This window comes from Lactuca sativa, chromosome 6 (assembly GCF_002870075.4).
Source record: "Lactuca sativa cultivar Salinas chromosome 6, Lsat_Salinas_v11, whole genome shotgun sequence".
Classification (NCBI taxonomy): Eukaryota; Viridiplantae; Streptophyta; class Magnoliopsida; order Asterales; family Asteraceae; genus Lactuca; species Lactuca sativa.
The window spans coordinates 140,657,956-140,682,395 of NC_056628.2; positions in this window are offsets into that span (position 1 = coordinate 140,657,956).

Genomic DNA, 24,440 nt, shown 5'->3' on the forward strand with positions numbered 1-24,440 from the left:
CATAGCATACATGATCGAGCTTACTGCCGAAGCATAAGGTACACGACTCATTTCAGCTATCTCTACCTCAGTACTCGGGCTCTAAGTCTTACTCATTCTAGTGTTACTCTGGATGGGTAACTCTCCTTTCTTGGAATCTTGCATGCTGAATCTCTTCAGCACCTTATCCAAGTATGTACTCTGACTAAGTCCAATTAGTCTTTTACTCCGGTCTCTCAAAATCCTTATCCCTAGAATATAGGCAGCCTCTCCAAGGTCCTTCATAGCGAAACACTTCCCAAGCCAGGACTTAACTTCCTGCAAAGTTGGGATGTCATTTCCCATGAGTAGTATGTCATCCACATACAGTACCAAAAAGCTAACTATACTCCCACTAGCCTTGACATATACACAAGATTCATCTTCACTTCTCGAAAAGCCAAACTCTTTGACTTTCTCATCAAAGCAAAGATTCCATCTGCGAGGTGCTTGCTTTAATCCATAAATGGATTTTTCAAGATTACACACTCTATTAGGGTATTCTGTGCTGACAAAACCCTCTGGCTAATTCATGTAAACATCCTCAGCTAGCTTTCCATTAAAGAAAGCGGTTTTGACATCCATTTGCCATATTTCATAGTCATGAAATGCAGCTATGGCTAATAATACCCTAATAGACTTAATCTTGGCTACTGGTGAAAAGGTCTCATCATAATCAACTCCTGGAGTTTGAGAAAAGCCCTTTGCAACCAGTCGTGCCTTATAGGTGTGTACATTACCATCCATGTCGGTCTTCTTCTTGAAGATCCATTTGCACCCAACTGTCTTACGACCTAGTAAATTGTCAACCAAGTCCCAGACCTGATTGTCACACATGGACTGTATCTCGCTATCTATTGCCTCTTTCCATTTAGCAGACTCGGGGCCTACCATGGCTTCCACATAGCTGTTAGGTTCATCCAGACCTATCAGTGTCTCATCACTGATAAATGTATCACCTTCCGCAGTAATATGGAATCCATAGTAATGCTTAGGTGCATTCCTAACCCTTGTGGAATGCCTCAGAGGTACAATTGGAGGTACAACAGGAGTTTCCTCCTCAAGTTGGCTGCTAGGGTTTGAGGTTCCTTCACCACTTGACTCTTGAAGTTCTTCAAGGTTAATTAGCCTCCCACTGTTTCCTTGGCTTATGAACTCTCTCTCCCTCTCTTGAAAGACAACCCTCTTTGCTACAAAGACCACATTCTCACTAGGTCTGTAGAAGAGGTAACCAAAGGATTTTTGTGGGTAGTCGATGAAAATACACCTCTCACTTCGAGGTTCGAGCTTTTCATGAGTCTCGCGTCTCACGAAAGCCTCGCAACCCCAAACCTTGATGTGGGCTAGACTAGGAACTTTTCCAGTCCACATCTCGTGAGGTGTTTTGGCAACCTTCTTTGTAGGAACCAAATTAAGGATATGGGTGGCAGTCTCTAAGGCATACCCCCAAAATGAGATTGGTAGCGAAGCTTGACTCATCATGGAATGAACCATATCCAACAAGGTTCGATTACGCCTCTCAGCCACACCATTCAACTGCGGTGTCCTGGGAGGTGTCAATTGTGAGACAATCCCACATTCCCTAAGATAGTCGAGGAACTCGGTACTAAGATACTCACCACCACGATCGGATCGAAGCATCTTAATGTTCCTGCCCAATTGATTCTCAACTTCCTGTTTAAACTCTTTAAACCTTTCAAAAGTCTCTGAGTTATGCTTGATTAAGTAGACATATCCATATCTACTGTAATCAACAGTAAAAGTCACATAATAACGATTAGCATCTCTTGTGGCATGTTTGAAGGGTCCACACACATCCGTGTGTACAAGATCCAACAAACCTTCACCCCTAGCACAAGAACCTGTGAAGGGTGACTTTGTCCTTTTTCCAAGTAAGCATGATTCACAACTATCATCTGAATTTAGGTCAAATGATTCCAACACTCCATCCTTTTGGAGTTGGCCTATGCGTTTCTTGCTTATATGTCCAAGACGACAATGCCATAATGATGCTTTATCCAAGTTATTATCATTAGTAGAATCAATACACAATACATTATTTCCTAGATTATTTACAATAGACACAACTTCATACACACCATCACAAGGTAATGCTTTAAAATAAAACACATTATTAAAGAAAACATTTATTCCACCAATTTCATTATCAAAGGAAAAGGTAAAACCTTGTTTATACAAAACATGAAAGGAAATAACATTTCTTACCATTTCTGGCGAATAAAAACATTTATTCAAATCTAAAGTAAATCCACTACTAAGCAACAAAGAATAAACTCCAATCTTGGTGACAGGTGAAACTTTCCTATTCCCCATGATCAAGTTTATCTTTCCATGCTCCACATTCTCACTTCTTCTTAGTCCCTGTAATTCAGAACAAATATGAATACCGCAACCGGTATCAAGGACCCAAGAGTTAGAATAGAGTGAATTATTAGATGATATAGTGTAAATACCTGCATGGTTGGGTTTCACTTTCCCATCCTTCAAATCTTGCTGGTACTTTGGGCAGTTTCGCTTCCAGTGCGACTTTTCATGGCAATAGAAGCATTCAGCCTCTTTGGGATTAGAAGAAGGTGTAACGAAACCTTTCTGGGTTCCGCTAGAAGAGGAGCCATCAAGGGTCTTCCCCTTGGTACCCTTCGAGGTGTTCTTCCTCTTCTTCCCTTTCCCTTTCCCGATTGCTAGGACAGTTGAGTAGTTTGGAGTAGGAGTAGGAGTGGTCAAAACCGACTTACCTTTAAGACCTGATTCTGCGGTCTTTAGGAGTCCCTGAAGTTTGCTAAGTGTAACTTCCTCCTTATTTATGTGGTATGTCATGCGGAATTGATCATAACATGAAGGTAAGGAGTGAAAAATAATATTTATTGCCAACTCCTCATGGAAGTTCACATTTAACTGCATCAATCGATCCACATACCTTTGCATTTTCTGCATGTGGCTTGTGATGGGTTCACCATCTTTCATTCGGGTTGTGATCATAAAGGAGATGATTTCATATCGCTCTTGACGAGCACTCTGATGGTAGCGGTCCATCAAATCCTGGTGCGTCTCAAAAGGATAGTAGTCCTCATAGGACTTTTGGAGCTCAGTTGACATGGTAGCCATCATGATGCATGCCACTTTTGTAGCATCTCTTTCACGAACCTCATATTCAGCAAGCTCGTCAGGAGTAGCAGTTGGCTCAGGCACCTTAAGCTCCTTGTCAAGAACATATTCCTTGTTCTCGTAATGAGTGACCATCCTGATGTTTCTGATCCAGTCAGTAAAGTTGGATCCATCAAAGATGACTCTCCCACAAAGGTTCATGAGAGAGAAGGAGCCAGGAGTAGCATTGTAGGAAGACATCTGAAAAGAAGAAAATAAATTTAGTTTAAATATAGGGATAGTCCTTAATAAAACACCCAAATGTAATATTAAGGCTAGGATCCAATCACAATATATTATAACCTAGAAGAGGGATGTCGTAATCCAAGTTATAACATATTTGAAAGGTAGGTGAATGACGATTCACCAATTTCCACCAAGAAAACGAAATATAAATTATTAGGTTTTATTTGGTTTTTAGAAATTCCTAGATTCTTTGAGATTCATTGAACTTTTCAATGGCATGTTTCAATCTCGAGTGTGTCCTTCATGTTTTGTGACTGGGATACCGAGGATCACAAAACAAGGTGTGAAGTAACCATGCAAATTACTTTGTACCCTTAATGTTTTTCACTTAATCGTTGTGCCAGTAAACCACACACGCTCCTTCCGACCTCATGTAAAACCTTAAGGCACCCTTTGCCTCCCTTGTTAAGTCCAAGTTAGTGTGCCAGTAAACCACACACGCTCCACCAACGACTTAAACAAGGTGCAAAGTGTAATTTCATGGATTAGCACCTTATTCACATTTTTCCTAAAGTAACTAAGATTGGGAATTTATAAAACATTTAGTTACTTTATAATAATCATTATACTTTTAATGGGAATTTTTTAAGTCATTATCCTACCCGTTCGACTAACGACCCTCCACCAGTCAAGCAAGCGGTGGGTAAGAGTGGATACCCATTAAGTTTCCATTTTATAGGCAACAACCTTATACCCACCTTATAGACTGGCTTCGTGAATGAGGCGTACTAGCGGTAAGACGACTTTGATCTTATACATACATATATACATATATATATATATATATATATATATATATATATATATATATATATATATATATATATATATTATTAACTTATAATATTATAAGTATAAGGGTTGAATTTTAACTTTTAAAATTCTAAGGGTTGGAACTAAAGTTTTAATATGACTTTACTTGATCCAAAACTTGAGGGAAAGTTTCGTAAACATTCAGAACTTTTCATTTCTCATAACTTATAAATTTAATTGAGTATTAAAATTGAAGACACTTCATTTTTATAACTCTTGTGTTCTTTTAATGGTTTTAATTCAAGTGTGACTCTTGGTTTTCCATAACTTGAGGACAAGTTATGGACTCCACTAAAACACATTATGACCAAGAATTAAACTACCAAGTAGGTTACAAGTAATTCCTATGATCATCTAAATTCATAAGATCAAGAACATGAATATCCATATCAAAGTTTCAAGACCACATGAACACATATAATCAAGAAAAATTGATATTAGCCATTGTAAATGGATTAGAACAAATATTACACCATCTAAAACAAGTTTAATAACACCAAAACAGTTTAGGGTAATGTTTCTAGTCCATTTCCAGCAGCAAAAGTCGAAAATCCATTCTGAGGCTCCTACTCGTCGAGTGCACGAACCTACTCGGCGAGTAGGATGAAGATACACATGAACTCGGCGAGCCCCCCCATGGACTCGGCGATTTCATCAGGCAGATTGCACAAAATCGACTTTTTTCAACAATTTTGCATCAAGTATCAAAGAAACAAGCCTAGGCTTTGATACCACTGATGGGTTTTGAGCATTCTAACACTTCCTAAATGTACATGCAACCCTAATAACCTTGGATCTATGTTTGTCTAATTCTCATGCAAAGCTGATTTCCAAGGTTATGATCCTATCTAGCATACATAGGGAACAATTTTAACTTAAATGAAAGATAGAACTACATACCTTGTTGTTGATTTTTTTGATCCTTGAAACCTTGTGAGCCTAGCACCCCAAGTGTGATGCCTCAAATGCTTCACACAACACCAAATGCTATGGACTAAACTTGGAGAGAAAGTATAACACTCTAAAAATTGGCTCTAGCCCTCAAGTATGCATGTGTAGCCAATTTTTGGGAGAAACATGAGCTTTATATAGTGTTGAAACATTTAGGATTACACCATGTAAACCCTAATGTGTCATGACTCTTCATTTCCATGACCCATGGGTTTGTAACTCCCATGGAGAATCCAATGGATTTAACCCAACTTGATTATCCATGGAGCCTCTTAGCCCACTATAAAAGTTATGGATGATTTACATAATCAACCCATATATTTAATTAGTTATCTTTTGATCACTTAATTAATTCCAAATTAATTATTGATCAAACTAATTAAATAATATTATTAATATATTAGAATTTATAATATATTAATAAACCACAAGTGTTATTTTTCTCATTTAGTCTATCCAATTGCATGGTGCCATGCAACCCAAATGGACCATGCCGGGTCGGGTCAAGTACATACCAGAAATAGTTATCGACTTAGACACCTTATCCAAAAATATGTCACACCCCCAAACCGTTAGAACGGACGGCAGAAACGTTCGGGGGCGGGTAACGTCATGCATAGTATCACAACAATCGTATCATAGCTATAAAAGTAAACACAACCATTACATTACAATATGAAACTTTACATCTTCTTGAACACATAGTTTGTATATATATCAAAAGTAAAAGACGCCACTCTATCTTGCTCTGTCTTCTCCAAAAGCTGGCAAGGGTACCTGTCTATCGTTGCCATGAGTATGAAAGCGGTTTTGAAAATGTATCAGCATAAAGTTGGTGAGTTCATAAGCACGTTTTTGTGTTGGAAACTAGTCATTGAATTTGTACAAATGATTTCTTTCCATTATAAGTAAAATATTGTATGTATCGAGATCCTGGTTAAGCACCAATAAGTAAAGTGTGTTCCGTTTGAAAACCGTGGCTACCACCAGTATGTAAGGTATGTTCAGTTCGAAAAACCCAAGCTACCACCAGTAAGTGAGGTATGTTCAGTTCGAAAATCCATGGCTACCACCAGTAAGTGAGGTACGTTTCGTTTGAAAACCCTGGCTACCGCCAGTAAGTAAGGTAGTTTTATTACTTAAAATAAAACTAAATGTTGTGTCCCTGGAATACCCTCCAGTAAGTAAATAGGTAGATTCATTAGTTAAAATAAAACTATTGAAGAAAGAAATCACATAATCAAAGGTTATCTTATACTTATTGTGAGTCGTATAACCATGCTAATATGACCGGTGACCTCCTTGACGTGTCTTCAGGCGTCGTACGATTACAAAATTTTTCACCCCAGGCGTGCTCGCCTAACTGTAGCTAACCGTTCAGGTGTGGGATTGTCGGTCCCGAATAGATCTATTCAAAAATTTCATGCTCTCCCACCAGAAGACTCTGGTTATACTAACGGTGAGGATTTATTGGTACCCCGACGGGCATAACAAAGATAGGTCTCACAATCCTGTATTAACTAGTTTACCTGTAGTTCGGTTATTCTCGAGTTCGAAATCGTTAGTAAATGGTGTAGATTATAAATAATTATACCAAAAATAATTATTTAGTAAGATACTCTTGTTATTTGAATGGATAAACTAAATCTGTCATAGTTTATGTGTTTCACTTGGTACGTAATTTGAATTCGTAAAACCGGTAATGAATTCCCCAAACTATACCTATTATAGTTTCACTGGTAAATTGTGTTCATGTACTGTTCTGAAAACTATACAATTATGTTTAGAAAACGTCCCTTATGCTCCGCATATTACAAAAGGGATAAAGACTCTAAATATTTGATGTAAAACTTGTTGTAATTGCATTAATTTTTAACTTGTGAAAACTTTGATGTTTGGGTTGTATTCCCCCTTGAAAACGTTATAAAAACTTATAAAAGTGTAGGGGTATGTACTCACCGTTTAACGTAGGATTTGAGTGTAGGTTCGGGATGAGTGCTGAGTGTCAACGGAGCCTTTGGAGGTTCCGATGTGGAAATAGGAGCAGATCACGATGGACTTTATCACCAAGTTGCCGAGGACAGATGTCACACCCCCGAACCGTCAGAACGGACGGCAGAAACGTCCGGGGGCGGGCAACGTCATGCGTAGTATCACAACAATCGTAAAATAGCAATAAAAGTAAACACCACCATTACATTACCATATGAAAATTTACGTCTGTTTGAACACATAGTTTGTATATATATCAAAAGTAAAAGACGCCACTCTATCTTGCTCCGTCTTCTCCAAAAGCCGGCAAGGGTACCAATCTATCGTTGCCCTGAGAATGAAAGCGGTTTTGAAAACGCATCAGCATAAAGCTGGTGAGTTCATAAGCATGTTTTTGTGTTGGAAACTAGTCATTGAATTTGTACAAATGATTTCTTTCCATTATAAGTAAAATATCGTATGTATCGAGATCCTGGTTAATCACCAGTAAGTAAAGTGTGTTCCGTCTGAAAACCGTGGCTACCACCAGTATGTAAGGTATGTTCAATTCAAAAAACCCTAGCTACCATCAGTAAGTGAGGTATGTTCAGTTCGAAAAACCCTGGCTACCACCAGTAAGTGAGGTACGTTTCGTTTGAAAACCCTGGCTACCGCCAGTAAGTAAGGTAGTTTTATTACTTAAAATAAAACTAAATCTTGTGTCCCCGGAATACCCTCCAGTACGTAGTTAGATAGTTTCATTAGTTAAAATAAAAATATTGAAGAAAGAAATCACGTAATCAAAGGTTAGTTTATACTTATTGTGAGTCGTATAACCATGCTAATATGACCGGTGACCTCCTTGACGTGTCTTCAGGCGTCGTACGATTACAAAAATTTTCACCCCAGGCATGCTCGCCTAACTGTAGCTAACAGTTCAGGTGTGGGATTGTTGGTCTCGAATAGATCTATTCAGAAATTTCACGCTCGCCCTCCAGGAGACTCTGGTTATACTAACGGTGAGGATTTATTGGTACCCCGAAGGGCATAACGAAGATAGGTCTCACAATCCTGTATTAACTAGTTTACCTGTAGTTCGGCTGTTCTCGAGTTCGAAATCGTTAGTAAACGATGTAGAGTATAAATAATTATACATGAAATAATTATTTAGTAAGATACTCTTGTTATCTGAATGGATAAACTAAATCTGTCATACTTTATGTGTTTGACTTGGTACGTAATTTGAATTCGTAAAACCGGTAATGAATTCCCCAAACTATACCTATTATAGTTTCAATGGTAAATTGTGTTCATGTATTGTTCTGAAAACTATACAATTATGTTTAGAAAACGTCCCTTATGCTCCGCATATTACAAAAGGGATAAAAAATCTAAATATTTGATGTAAAACTTGTTGTAATTGCATTAATTTTTAACCTGTGAAAACTTTGATGTTTGGGTTGTATTCCCCCTTGAAAACGTTATAAAAACTTATAAAAGTGTAGGGGTATGAACTCACCGTTTAACGTAGGATTTGAGTGTATGTTCGGGATGAGTGCTGAGTGTCAACCGAGCCTTTGGAGGTTCCGATGTGCAAATGGGAGCAAATCACGATGGTCTTTATCACCAAGTTGCCGAGGACAGATGTCACACCCCTGAACCGTCAGAACGGACGGTAGAAACGTCCGGGGGCGGGCAACGTCATGCGTAGTATCACAACAATCATAAAATAGCAATAAAAGTAAACATCACCATTACATTACCATATGAAAATTTACGTCTGTTTGAACACATAGTTTGTATAAATATCAAAAGTAAAAGATGCCACTCTATCTTGCTCCGTCTTCTCCAAAAGCTGGCAAGGGTACCTGTCTATCGTTGCCCTGAGAATGAAAGCGGTTTTGAAAACATATCAGCATAAAGCTGGTGAGTTCATAAGCATGTTTTTGTGTTGGAAACTAGTCATTGAATTTGTACAAATGATTTCTTTCCATTATAAGTAAAATATCGTATGTATCGAGATCCTGGTTAATCACCAGTAAGTAAAATGTGTTCCGTTTGAAAACCGTGGCTATCACCAGTATGTAAGGTATGTTCAGTTCGAAAAACCCTGGCTACCACCAGTAAGTGAGGTATGTTCAGTTCGAAAAACCCTGGCTACCACCAGTAAGTGGGGTACGTTTCGTTTGAAAACCCTTGCTACCGCCAGTAAGTAAGGTAGTTTTATTACTTAAAATAAAACTAAATGTTTTGTCCCCGGAATACCCTCCAGTAAGTAGATAGGTAGTTTCATTAGTTAAAATAAAAATATTGAAGAAAGAAATCACGTAATCAAAGGTCACTTTATACTTATTGTGAGTCGTATAACCATGCTAATATGACCGGTGACCTCCTTGACGTGTCTTCAGGCATCGTACGATTACAAAAAAAAATTCACCCCGGGTGTGCTCGACGAATTGTAGCTAACAGTTCAGGTGTGGGATTGTTGGTCCCGAATAGATCTATTCACAAATTTCACGCTCGCCCTCCAGGAGACTCTGGTTATACTAACGGTGAGGATTTATTGGTACCCCGATGGGCATAACGAAGATAGGTCTCACAATCCTGTATTAACTAGTTTACCTGTAGTTCGGCTGTTCTCGAGTTCGAAATCGTTAGTAAACAATGTAGAGTATAAATAATTATACATAAAATAATTATTTAGTAAGATATTCTTGTTATCTGAATGGATAAACTAAATCTGTCATAGTTTATGTGTTTGACTTGGTACGTAATTTGAATTCGTAAAACCAGTAATGAATTCCCCAAACTATACCTATTATAGTTCACTGGTAAATTGTGTTCATGTACTGTTCTGAAAACTATACAATTATGTTTAGAAAACGTCCCTTATGCTCCGCATATTACAAAAGGGATAAAGAATCTAAATATTTGATGTAAAACTTGTTGTAATTGCATTAATTTTTAACTTGTGAAAACTTTGATGTTTGGCTTGTATTCCCCGTTGAAAACGTTATAAAAACTTATAAAAGTGTAGGGGTATGAACTCACCGTTTAACGTAGGATTTGAGTGTATGTTCGAGATGAGTGCTGAGTGTCAACCGAGCCTTTGGAGGTTCCGATGTGGAAATGGGAGCAGATCACGATGGACTTTATCACCAAGTTTCCGTGGACAGATGTCATACCCCCGAACCGTCAGAACGGACGGCAGAAACGTCCGGGGGCGGGCAACGTCATGCGTAGTATCACAACAATCGTAAAATAGCAATAAAAGTACACACCACCATTACATTACCATATGAAAATTTACGTCTGTTTGAACACATAGTTTGTATATATATCAAAAGTAAAAGACGCCACTCTATCTTGCTCCGTCTTCTCCAAAAGCTGGCAAGGGTACCTGTCTATCATTGCCCTGAGAATGAAAGCGGTTTTGAAAACGCATCAGCATAAAGTTTGTGAGTTAATAAGCATGTTTTTGTGTTGGAAACTAGTGATTGAATTTGTACAAATGATTTCTTTCCATTATAAGTAAAATATCGTATGTATCGAGATCCAGGTTAATCACCAGTAAGTAAAATGTGTTCCGTTTGAAAACCGTGGCTATCACCAGTATGTAAGGTATGTTCAGTTCGAAAAACCCTGGCTACCACCAGTAAGTGAGGTATGTTCAGTTCGAAAAACCCTAGCTACCACCAGTAAGTGAGGTACGTTTCGTTTGAAAACCCTGGCTACCGCCAGTAAGTAAGGTAGTTTTATTACTTAAAATAAAACTAAATGTTGTGTCCCCGGAATACCTTCCAGTAAGTAGATAGGTAGTTTCATTAGTTAAAATAAAACTATTGAAGAAATAAATCACGTAATCAAAGGTCACTTTATACTTATTGTGAGTCGTATAACCATGCTAATATGACCGGTGCCCTCCTTGACGTGTCTTCAGGAGTCGTACGATTACAAAAAAAATTTCACCCCAGGCGTGCTCGCCTAACTGTAGCTAACAGTTCAGGTGTGGGATTGTTGGTCCCGAATAGATCTGTTCAGAAATTTCACGCTCGCCCTCCAGGAGACTCTGGTTATACTAACAGTGAGGATTTATTGGTACCCCCAAAAGCATAACGAAGATAGGTCTCACAATCCTGTATTAACTAGTTTACCTGTAGTTTGGTTGTTCTCGAGTTCGAAATCGTTAGTAAACGATGTAGAGTATAAATAATTATACATAAAATAATTATTTAGTAAGATACTCTTGTTATCTGAATGGATAAACTAAATCTGTCATACTTTATGTGTTTGACTTGGTACGTAATTTGAATTCGTAAAACCGGTAATGAATTCCCCAAACTATACCTATTATAGTTTCAATGGTAAATTGTGTTCATGTATTGTTCTGAAAACTATACAATTATGTTTAGAAAACGTCCCTTATACTCCGCATATTACAAAAGTGATAAAGAATCTAAATATTTGATGTAAAACTTGTTGTAATTGCATTAATTTTTAACTTGTGAAAACTTTGATGTTTGGGTTGTATTCCCCCTTGAAAACGTTATAAAAACTTATAAAAGTGTAGGGGTCTGAACTCAACGTTTAATGTAGGATTTGAGTGTATGTTCGGGATGAGTGCTGAGTGTCAACCGAGCCTTTGGAGGTTCCGATGTGCAAATGGGAGCAAATCACGATGGTCTTTATCACCAAGTTGCCGAGGACAGATGTCACACCCCCGAACCGTCAGAACGGACGGCAGAAACGTCCGGGGGCGGGCAACGTCATGCGTAGTATCACAACAATCATAAAATAGCAATAAAAGTAAACATCACCATTACATTACCATATGAAAATTTACGTCTGTTTGAACACATAGTTTGTATAAATATCAAAAGTAAAAGATGCCACTCTATCTTGCTCCGTCTTCTCCAAAAGCTGGCAAGGGTACCTGTCTATCGTTGCCCTGAGAATGAAAGCGGTTTTGAAAACATATCATCATAAAGCTGGTGAGTTCATAAGCATGTTTTTGTGTTGGAAACTAGTCATTGAATTTGTACAAATGATTTCTTTCCATTATAAGTAAAATATCGTATGTATCGAGATCCTGGTTAATCACCAGTAAGTAAAATGTGTTCCGTTTGAAAACCGTGGCTATCACCAATATGTAAGGTATGTTTAGTTCGAAAAACCCTGGCTACCACCAGTAAGTGAGGTATGTTCAGTTCGAAAAACCCTGGCTACCACCAGTAAGTAGGGTACGTTTCGTTTGAAAACCCTTGCTACCGCAAGTAAGTAAGGTAGTTTTATTACTTAAAATAAAACAAAATGTTGTGTCCCCGGAATACCCTCCAGTAAGTAGATAGGTAGTTTCATTAGTTAAAATAAAAATATTAAAGAAAGAAATCACGTAATCAAAGGTCACTTTATACTTATTGTGAGTCGTATAACCATGCTAATGTGACCGGTGACCTTCTTGACGTGTCTTCAGGCGTCGTACGATTACAAAAAAAATTCACCCCGGGCGTGCGCGACGAATTGTAGCTAACAGTTCAGGTGTGGGATTGTTGGTCCCGAATAGATCTGTTCAGAAATTTCACGCTCGCCCTCCAGTAGACTCTGGTTATACTAACGGTGAGGATTTATTGGTACCCCGAAGGGCATAATGAAGATAGGTCTCACAATCCTATATTAACTAGTTTACTTGTAGTTCGGTTGTTCTCGAGTTCGAAATCGTTAGTAAACGATGTAGAGTATAAATAATTATACATGAAATAATTATTTAGTAAGATACTCTTGTTATCTGAATGGATAAACTGAATTTGTCATAGTTTATGTTTTGACTTGGTACGTAATTTGAATTCGTAAAACCGGTAATGAATTCCCCAAACTATACCTATTATAGTTCACTGGTAAATTGTGTTCATGTACTGTTCTGAAAACTATACAATTATGTTTAGAAAACGTCCCTTATGCTCCGCATATTACAAAAGGGAAAAGAATCTAAATATTTGATGTAAAACTTGTTGTAATTGCATTAATTTTTAACTTGTGAAAACTTTGATGTTTGGCTTGTATTCCCCCTTGAAAACGTTATAAAAACTTATACAAGTGTAGGGGTATGAACTCACCGTTTAACGTAAGATTTGAGTGTATGTTCGGGATGAGTGCTGAGTGTCAACCGAGCCTTTGGAGGTTCCGATGTGGAAATGGGAGCAGATCATGATGGACTTTATCACCAAGTTGCCGTGGACAGATGTCATACCCCCGAACCGTCAGAACAGACGGCAGAAACGTCCGGGGGCGGGCAACGTCATGCGTAGTATCACAACAATCGTAAAATAGCAATAAAAGTACACACCACCATTACATTACCATATGAAAATTTACGTCTGTTTGAACACATAGTTTGTATATATATCAAAAGTAAAAGACGCCACTCTATCTTGCTCCGTCTTCTCCAAAAGCTGGAAAGGGTACCTGTCTATCGTTACCCTGAGAATGAAAGCGGTTTTGAAAACGCATCAGCATAAAGCTGGTGAGTTCATAAGCATGTTTTTGTGTTGGAAACTAGTCATTGAATTTGTACAAATGATTTCTTTCCATTATAAGTAAAATATCGTATGTATCGAGATCCAAGTTAATCACCAGTAAGTAAAATGTGTTCCGTTTGAAAACCGTGGCTATCACCAGTATGTAAGGTATGTTCAGTTCGAAAAACCTTGGCTACCACCAGTAAGTGAGGTATGTTCAGTTCGAAAAACCCTGGCTACCACCAGTAAGTGAGGTACGTTTCGTTTGAAAACCCTGGCTACCGCCAGTAAGTAAGGTAGTTTTATTACTTAAAATAAAACTAAATGTTGTGTCCCCGGAATACCCTCCAGTAAGTAGATAGGTAGTTTCATTAGTTAAAATAAAACTATTGAAGAAATAAATCACGTAATCAAAGGTCAGTTTATACTTATTGTGAGTCGTATAACCATGCTAATATGACCTGTGCCCTCCTTGACGTGTCTTCAGGAGTCGTACGATTACAAAAAAAATTTCACCCCAGGCGTGCTCGCCTAACTGTAGCTAACAGTTCAGGTGTGGGATTGTTGGTCCCGAATAGATCTGTTCAGAAATTTCACGCTCGCCCTCCAGGAGACTCTGGTTATACTAACAGTGAGGATTTATTGGTACCCCCAAAAGCATAACGAAGATAGGTCTCACAATCCTGTATTAACTAGTTTACCTGTAGTTTGGTTGTTCTCGAGTTCGAAATCGTTAGTAAACGATGTAGAGTATAAATAATTATGCATAAAATAATTATTTAGTAAGATACTCTTGTTATCTGAATGGATAAACTAAATTTGTCATAGTTTATGTGTTTGACTTGGTACGTAATTTGAATTCGTAAAATCGGTAATCAATTCCCCAAACTATACCTATTATAGTTCACTGGTAAATTGTGTTCATGTACTGTTCTGATAACTATACAATTATGTTTAGAAAACGTCCCTTATGCTCCGCATATTACAAAAGTGATAAAGAATCTAAATATTTGATGTAAAAATGTTGTAATTGCATTAATTTTTAACTTGTGAAAACTTTGATGTTTGGGTTGTATTCCCCCTTGAAAACGTTATAAAAACTTATAAAAGTGTAGGGGTATGAACTCACCGTTTAACGTAGGATTTGAGTGTATGTTCGGGATGAGTGTTGAGTGTCAACCGAGCCTTTGGAGGTTCCGATGTACAAATGGGAGCAGATCACGATGGTCTTTATTACCAAGTTGCCGAGGACAGATGTCACACCGCCGAACCGTCAGAACGGACGGCAGAAACGTCCGGGGGCGGGCAACGTCATGCGTAGTATCACAACAATCGTAGAATAGCAATAAAAGTAAACACCACCATTACATTACCATATGAAAATTTACGTCTGTTTGAACACATAGTTTGTATATATATCAAAAGTAAAAGACGCCACTCTATCTTGCTCCGTCTTCTCCAAAAGCTGGCAAGGGTACCTGTCTATCGTTGCCCTGAGAATGAAAGCGATTTTGAAAACGCATCAGCATAAAGCTGGTGAGTTCATAAGCATGTTTTTGTGTTGGAAACTAGTCATTGAATTTGTACAAATGATTTCTTTCCATTATAAGTAAAATATCGTATGTATCGAGATCCTGGTTAATCACCAGTAAGTAAAATGTGTTCCGTTTGAAAACCGTGGCTATCACCAGTATGTAAGGTATGTTCAGTTCGAAAAACCCTGGCTACCACCAGTAAGTGAGGTATGTTCAGTTCGAAAAACCCTGGCTACCACCAGTAAGTGAGGTATGTTTCGTTTGAAAACCCTGGCTACCGCCAGTAAGTAAGGTAGTTTTATTACTTAAAATAAAACTAAATGTTGTGTCCCCGGAATACCCTCCAGTAAGTAGATAGGTAGTTTCATTAGTTAAAATAAAAATATTGAAGAAAGAAATCACGTAATCAAAGGTTAGTTTATACTTATTGTGAGTCGTATAACCATGCTAATATGACCGATGACCTCCTTGACGTGTCTTCAGGCGTCGTACGATTACAAAAATTTTCACCCCAGGCGTGCTCGAATAACTGTAGCTAATAGTTCAGGTGTGGGATTGTTGGTCCCGAATAGATCTATTCACAAATTTCACACTCGCCCTCCAGGAGACTCTGGTTATACTAACGGTGAGGATTTATTGGTACCCCAAAGGGCATAACGAAGATAGGTCTCACAATCCTGTATTAACTAGTTTACCTATAGTTCGGCTGTTCTCGAGTTCGAAATCGTTAGTAAATGGTGTAGAGTATAAATAATTATACATAAATAATTATTTAGTAAGATACTCTTGTTATCTGAATGGATAAACTAAATCTGTCATAGTTTATATGTTTGACTTGGTACGTAATTTGAATTCGTAAAACCGGTAATGAATTCCCCAAACTATACCTATTATAGTTTCACTGGTAAATTGTGTTCATGTACTGTTCTGAAAACTATGCAATTATGTTTAGAAAACTTCCCTTATGCTCCGCATATTACAAAAGGGATAAAGAATCTAAATATTTCATGTAAAACTTGTGGTAATTGCATTAACTTTTAACTTGTGAAAACTTTGATGTTTGGGTTGTATTCCCTCTGAAAACGTTATAAAAACTTATAAAAGCGTAGGGGTATGAACTCACCGTTTAACGTATGATTTGACTGTACATGCTGGATGAGTGCTGAGTGTCAACTGAGTCTTTGGAGGTTTCCATGTGGAAATGGGAGCAGATCACGATGGTCTTTATCACCAAGTTGCCGAGGACAGATGTCACACCCCCGAACCGTCTGAACGAACGGCAGAAACGTCCGGGGGCGGGTAACGTCATGCGTAGTATCACAACAATCGTAACATAGCAATAAAAGTAAACACAACCATTACATTACCATATGAAAATTTACGTCTGTTTGAACACATAGTTTGTATAAATATCAAAAGTAAAAGACGCCACTCTATCTTGCTCCGTCTTCCCCAAAAGCTGGCAAGCGTACCTGTCTATCGTTGCCCTGAGAATGAAAGCGGTTTTGAAAACGTATCAGCATAAAGCTGGTGAGTTCATAAGCATGTTTTTGTGTTGGAAACTAGTCATTGAATTTGTACAAATGATTTCTTTCCATTATAAGTAAAATATCGTATGTATCGAGATCCAGGTTAATCACCAGTAAGTAAAATGTGTTCCGTTTGAAAACCGTGGCTATCACCAGTATGTAAGGTATGTTCAGTTCGAAAAACCCTGGCTACCACCAGTAAGTGAGGTATGTTCAGTTCGAAAAACCCTGGCTACCACCAGTAAGTGAGGTACGTTTCGTTTGAAAACCCTGGCTACCGCCAGTAAGTAAGGTAGTTTTATTACTTAAAATAAAACTAAATCTTGTGTCCCCGGAATACCCTCCAGTACGTAGTTAGATAGTTTCATTAGTTAAAATAAAAATATTGAAGAAAGAAATCACGTAATCAAAGGTTAGTTTATACTTATTGCGAGTCGTATAACCATGCTAATATGACCGGTGACCTCCTTGACGTGTCTTCAGGTGTCGTACGATTACAAAAATTTTCACCCCCGGCGTGCTCGCCTAACTGTAGCTAACAGTTCAGGTGTGGGATTGTTGGTCCCGAATAGATCTGTTCAGAAATTTCACGCTCGCCCTCCAGGAGACTCTGGTTATACTAACGGTGAGGATTTATTGGTACCCCGAAGGGCATAATGAAGATAGGTCTCACAATCATATATTAACTAGTTTACTTGTAGTTCGGTTGTTCTCGAGTTCGAAATCGTTAGTAAACGATGTAGAGTATAAATAATTATACATGAAATAATTATTTAGTAAGATACTCTTGTTATCTGAATGGATAAACTAAATCTGTCATAGTTTATGTGTTTGACTTGGTACGTAATTTGAATTCGTAAAACCGGTAATGAATTCCCCAAACTATACCTATTATAGTTCACTGGTAAATTGTGTTCATGTACTGTTCTGAAAACTATACAATTATGTTTAGAAAACGTCCCTTATGCTCCGCATATTACAAAAGGGATAAAGAATCTAAATATTTGATGTAAAACTTGTTCTAATTGCATTAATTTTTAACTTGCAAATACATTGATGTTTGGCTTGTATTCCCTCTTGAAAACATTATAACAACTTATAAAAGTGTAGGGGTATGAACTCACCGTTTAACGTAAGATTTGAGTGTATGTTCGGGATGAGTGCTGAGTGTCAACCGATCCTTTGGAGGTTCCGATGTGGAAATGGGAGCAGATCACGATGGACTTTATCACCAAGTTGCCGTGGACAGATGTCATACCCCCGAACCGTCAGAACGGACGGCAGAAACATCCGGGGGCGGACAACGTCATGCGTAGTATCACAACAATCGTAAAATAACAATAAAAGTACACACCACCATTACATTACCATATGAAAATTTACGTCTGTTTGAACACATAGTTTGTATATATATCAAAAGTAAAAGACGCCACTCTATCTTGCTCCGTCTTCTCCAAAAGCTGGCAAGGGTACCTATCTATCGTTGCCCTGAGAATGAAAGCGGTTTTGAAAACGCATCAGCATAAAGCTGGTGAGTTCATAAGCATGTTTTTGTGTTGGAAACTAGTCATTGAATTTGTACAAATGATTTCATTCCATTATAAGTAAAATATCGTATGTATCGAGATCCAGGTTAATCACCAGTAAGTAAAATGTGTTCCATTTGAAAACCGTGGCTATCACCAGTATGTAAGGTATGTTCAGTTCGAAAAACCCTGGCTACCACCAGTAAGTGAGGTATGTTCAGTTCGAAAAACCCTGGCTACCACCAGTAAGTGAGGTACGTTTCGTTTGAAAACCCTGGCTACCGCCAGTAAGTAAGGTAGTTTTATTACTTAAAATAAAACTAAATGTTGTGTCCCCGGAATACCCTCCAGTAAGTAGATAGGTAGTTTCATTAGTTAAAATAAAACTATTGAAGAAATAAATCACGTAATCAAAGGTCAGTTTATACTTATTGTGAGTCGTATAACCATGCTAATATGACCGGTGCCCTCCTTGACGTGTCTTCAGAAGTCGTACGATTACAAAAAAATTTCACCCCAGGCGTGCTCGCCTAACTGTAGCTAACAGTTCAGGTGTGGGATTGTTGGTCCCGAATAGATCTGTTCAGAAATTTCACGCTCGCCCTCCAGGAGACTCTGGTTATACTAACAGTGAGGATTTATTGGTACCCCCAAAGGCATAACGAAGATAGGTCTCACAATCCTGTATTAACTAGTTTACCTGTAGTTTGGTTGTTCTCGAGTTCGAAATCGTTAGTAAACAATGTAGAGTATAAATAATTATACATGAAATAAATAGTTATGAACTCACCGTTTAACGTAGGGTTTGAGTGTACGTTCGAGATGAGTGATGAGTGTCAACTGATGTTTCGTACTAAAGTGAACCCTATTAACATATGGTAACGCATACATGTATTAGATAAGGACATAACACTATTTGTTATGGAAGGAAACCACCTTGGGGACTAGAAAACACTTGAAACTAAGTGTTGGAATCACATGTGATTGAAGATGGAGAGTTTGCGGGCGTAATCAGGAGTGTACGGTCATGAATTTACGGTCCATGGGTTCACGGTCCCATGTGTTTATGGTCTAATGACCTTACGGTCATAGGGTTTACGGTCCATGAGTTTATGGCCATTGAAGGGTGTATGGTTCATGAGTTTATGGTCCTTAAAGGGTGTCCGGTCTAAGGAGATACACTAGACTGTAAATACCTTTTGTTCATGAAAAGTGAAGATTTCAAGGCAAAACACAAGAATCCTAACTAGATATAAGTATAAGAGGATGATACTTACGATTTGAAGGCAAAGAAAGGTGTTTTCGGTCCAGAACACTAAGGTATTCTTAAGGATTCTTGAAGATCTAGATAAAAAGGTGAAGTCCATGGATGAATCAAGAGTGATTCTTGGATATAGGAAGGATTAACACCCAAAGGAAGGAATCACTTACATTCTTGAGGATTTCTTGAGCAAGCTTGATAGTTGTAGAGAGAGAGAGAGAGAGAGAGTAGAGAGAGAGAGCCTTTGAAGTGTAAAGTGACAAATGAAGGCCATATACCCTATATATAGGGTAGAGTTTTCAGTTAAGGAGTGGGGTGGGGGTGTACGACCGTAAACTCGAGTTTGCAGTCGTACACTCCTCTCGAAGGGGTGTTTGACTCGGATGCTATGCTTTGACTTGGGAAAACTCATTTTTAGACCCAAACCTCGATTGTACTGAGTTTAGAATATTTAATTAGACCCGAGATAATGCTGACAAGAGCATGAATAAATTCCGAATTGATTTATTTTTAAGGGTATGAACAGTAGAAATTTTAGGTTGTTACATCATCCCCCTGTTAGAGGGAATTTCGTCCCGAAATTCTAACATAGAGTACAAATCATGGATTTGGAAATAGATGCGGATACTTCTACTTCATCTGATCTTCGCGCTCCCAAGTGAATTCAGGTCCCAACTTGGCATTCCAACGAACCTTCACTATCAGGATGCGACTTTATTTCGTTCGTTTGATCTCTCTATCCATGATTTCGACCGGTTCTTCCACAAAGTTTAGGTTCTCGTTGATTTCAATCTCCTTGAGAGGGATCACAAGGGTCTCGTCGGATAAACACTTTTTAAGGTTCGAGATGTAGAAGACAGGATAAATGTTTCTAAGTTCTTGAGGTAAACAAAGTTTGTAGGCTACGGGACCGATCCTAACGAGGATTTCGAAGGGTCCTATGTATCTTGGATTTAGCTTTCCACGCTTTCCAAAGCGTATCATGCCTTTCCAAGGTGAGATTTTTAGTAGGACACAGTCTCCAACCTGGAACTCTAAGGGTTTTCATTGTTTATCGGTGTAGTTGTTTTGTCTATCTCGTGAGGCCTTCAGTCGTTCTCGGATTTGTACGATCCTTTCGGTGGTTTCACGGATGATTTCTGGACCAGTGAGAGTGCTGTCAGGAACTTGCCCCTTGGCTAGTTGCGTGTCGCCCACCTCAGCCCAGCACAGAGGGGATCTGCACTTGCAGGCATAGAGGGCTTCGAAAGGCGCAACCTTGATGCTAGTATGGTAACTGTTGTTGTATGAAAATTCGACCAAGGGCAATGGGTGTCCCACGACTTATCGAAGTCAATGACACATGCTCTCAACATGTCTTCCAAGGTATGGATGGTTCTCTCACTCTGCCCATTTGTCTGAGGATGGTAAGTTGTGCTCATATCCAGCTTAGTTCCAAGAGCTTTCTGCAGGGATTGCCAAAATCTCGAGGTGAACCTGCTATCTCGATCGGAGATAATGGATACAAGAACACGGGGCAGTCGGACTATCTCGTAAATGTAGATTCGCGTGAGTCTCTCTATCTTTAAGTTTTCCTTGATCGGCAGGAAGTGGGCGGATTTATTCATTCGGTCGACAATTACCCAGATGGTATCGCACCCACTCGGAGATTTGGGTAACTTGGTGATAAAATCCATGGTAATCCTCTCCCACTTCCACTCGGGTATCTATGGCTGCTGGAGTAGACCTGAGGGCTTCTGATACTCGACCTTTACCTTGGCGTAAGTCAGGCACTGCCCACAAAGGTAGCGATCTCTGCTTTTATGTTTGGCCACCAATACAATTTCTTAAGATCAAGGTACATCTTGTCCGAACCTGGATAAATGGAGTATCTGGTCCTGTGAGCTTCGCTCATGACAACCTCTCTGTAACCACCGAACTATGGGGTCCAGATCCGGTCCATGAAATAATAGACTCCGCCTCCCTTGATCTCTAGGTTCTTTTCCATTCCTCTCAAGGCTTCACCCGGCATGTTCTCTGGTTTTAAGGCTTTCAGTTGAGCCTCTCTGATTTGTGCAGATAAGTGGGAATGGATGGTCATGTCAGTGCCTTCACTCTACGACCTAAGCACTCCTTCCAGCTGAGGGCACCTGCCACCACATTGGCCTTGCCGGGATGGTAGCGTATTTCGCACTTGTAATCGCTGAGTAGCTCAACCCATCGCCGTTGTCTCATGTTCAACTTCTTCTAGTCAAATATATGATGCAGGCTTTTATGGTTAGTGAAGATAGTGCACTTGGTTATGTAGAGATAATGTCTCCATATCTTCAATGCGAAGACCACTGATCCCAATTCCAGGTCGTGCGTTTTGTAGTTGACTTCATGTGCTTTCAGTTGTCTTGAGGCATACACAATGACTTTTCCCCGCTGCATGAGCACACAACCTAGGACCTGATTGGATGCATCACAGTAGACAATGAAGTCCTCCGTCCCTTCAGGCAGAGACAAAATAGGTGCGTTGCACAGGACCTTCTTCAACGTTTGGAACGCAGTGTCTTGCTTTTCACTCCAACAAAAGGGTACGCCTTTCTGAGTCAAAGTGGTTAAGGGTTTGGCAATTCTAGAAAAATTCTGGATATATCTGCGATAATAGCCAGTGAGACCCAAAAATTGACGAATTTCTGTGGGTGTCTTCAGTGCTGACTAGTTCTCTATGCTTTGATTTTAGAGGGGTCCACGTGTATGCCTTCCTCGCTTACCACGTGACCTAGGAAGGTTACTTTTCGAATCCAGAATTCGCACTTGGAGAATTTTGCGTATAGTTTTTCCGCCCTTAGAGTTTCCAACACTAATCTCAAGTGCTGTCAGTGATCTTCCTCGCTTCTGGAATAGACAAGTATATCGTCAATGAATACGATAATGAACTTGTCCAGGAAAGGACGACACACCCGATTCATTAGGTCCATGAATACCGCCGGTGTGTTGGTTAGACCGAAGGGCATTACCACAAATTCGTAGTGACCATACCGAGTCTGAAATGTTGTCTTAGGAACATTACTCTCATGGAATCGTAGCTGATGGTACCCTGATCTTATGTCTATTTTGGAGAAGTAGCTGGCTCCTTGAAGTTGATCGAAGAGGTCTTCGATTCGAGGAAGATGGTAATGGTTTTGGACAGTGAGTTTGTTCAGTTTGCGATAGTTAATACACATCCGGAAGGATCCATCCTTCTTTTTCACAAATAAGACCAGGGCTCCCTAGGGTGATGAACTCAGTCTGATGAATCCTTTGCTGAGCAGCTCATTGAGCTGACTAGATAACTCCTACATTTATGCTGGCGCTAAGCAGTATGGGGATTTAGCTACAGGGGTAGCTCCGGGGATTAAGTCGATGCGGAACTCAACTTGGCATTCGGGAGGAATTCCCGGGAGCTCTTCGGGAAAGACATCGAGAAAGTTGTAGACTTCGGGGATGCTCTCGAGGTCTTTAACTTCATGCTTCTCGTTAACGACATGAGCTACGAATGCCTGACACTCCTTTCGAATAAGTTTTTGGGCTTTGATGCACGAAACAATACGAAGGTTTGAACTGGGTTTATCGTCGTAGATCATGAGGGCTTCGCCAAAGGGAAGATTGAGATGGATAACTTTTTCGTAACAAAGGATATCAGCACGATTGGTTCTCAACCAGTCCATGCCGATGATGACATCGAAGCTTTTGATGGAAACTGGCATAACGTCGATGGGAAAAGAATGATCATTCAGGGTAGGGGTACAGCCTACAAATATGTCGTTAGTGCTCTCTTTCTCACCGTTAGCCATCTCGACGGTAAACGTTTCGGTTAAGGGTTTAGGTTTATGTTTGAGAAGATGTTTGAATGCATGACTAAAAGAACTTCTCTCTACACCATAATAAAAAAGAATGCTTGCATAAGAGTTGTCAAAGAGGAACGTACCCGTAACAACGGTAGGGTTAGCGACTGCCTCCTCTTGCCCCATAGATAGTACTCTCCCTGTGTTGTCGGACGTTGCTGCCTTGGGGTAGTTTCTCCTGAAATGCATGACTTCCCCACATCCATAACAGGCTTGACCGACACCTGCTCCAGAGGCCTAATTGGTTGGTTGGACTGGTGTTCTGCAGCTTCGAGCCATGTGACCCTTCTTGCCACAGTCGCTGCAGTGCATTTCACGACATGGGTCGGGGATGCGGTGATTATAACTGCATTTGTTGCACCAAGGGAGGGTACCAGTATATCCACTAGTAGGTGCTTGAGTTACAGGAGCAGCGGCAGGAGTAGTAGCAACGTGAACTGCCACCGATTGTTGTTTCTTGGAAGGCTCCTACGAAGACTGGCCCTTTCACTACTTCCATAAGTTTCTTTTCTCACCACTCCCCTTTGCTGGTTCAGGAGCGGCTGTTACTTTATCAAGATCAACTCTGTGATCTATGAGAGTCTGTGCCAGGCACTTGGCGCTGTCAAAAGTGATTGGCCTAGCAGCCAAGACATTTCCTTGAGTTGGGGGTGTCAATCCCCAAATATATCTCACTATCTTCTTGCTTTCCGGGGTGACCATTCCCTGGAAAAGAAGTCCTAGGTCTTCAAACCTAGAAGTGTAGACAGCAATGTCAGAACCTTTCATCTTCAAGTTCCATAGCTCATGCTCCAGTTTCTACATCTCCCCCCTTGGGTAGTATTCAGCAAGCATGAGCTCCTTCAAGCTCTCCCAACCCATAGCATTCGCTACTAAAAGGGTTAGGGATTTGAACTGACTATTCCACCTGGTCAATGCTCTGTTGGTGAAAGTGCAAGCGGCGAATTTCACCTTATTGGCTTCGGAACAAGAGCAAATTTCGAAGATAGACTCGATCTTCTCGACCCATCGAGTCAGGGAAATAACACATCCAATGTCATCGAAGGATGTGGGCTTTGC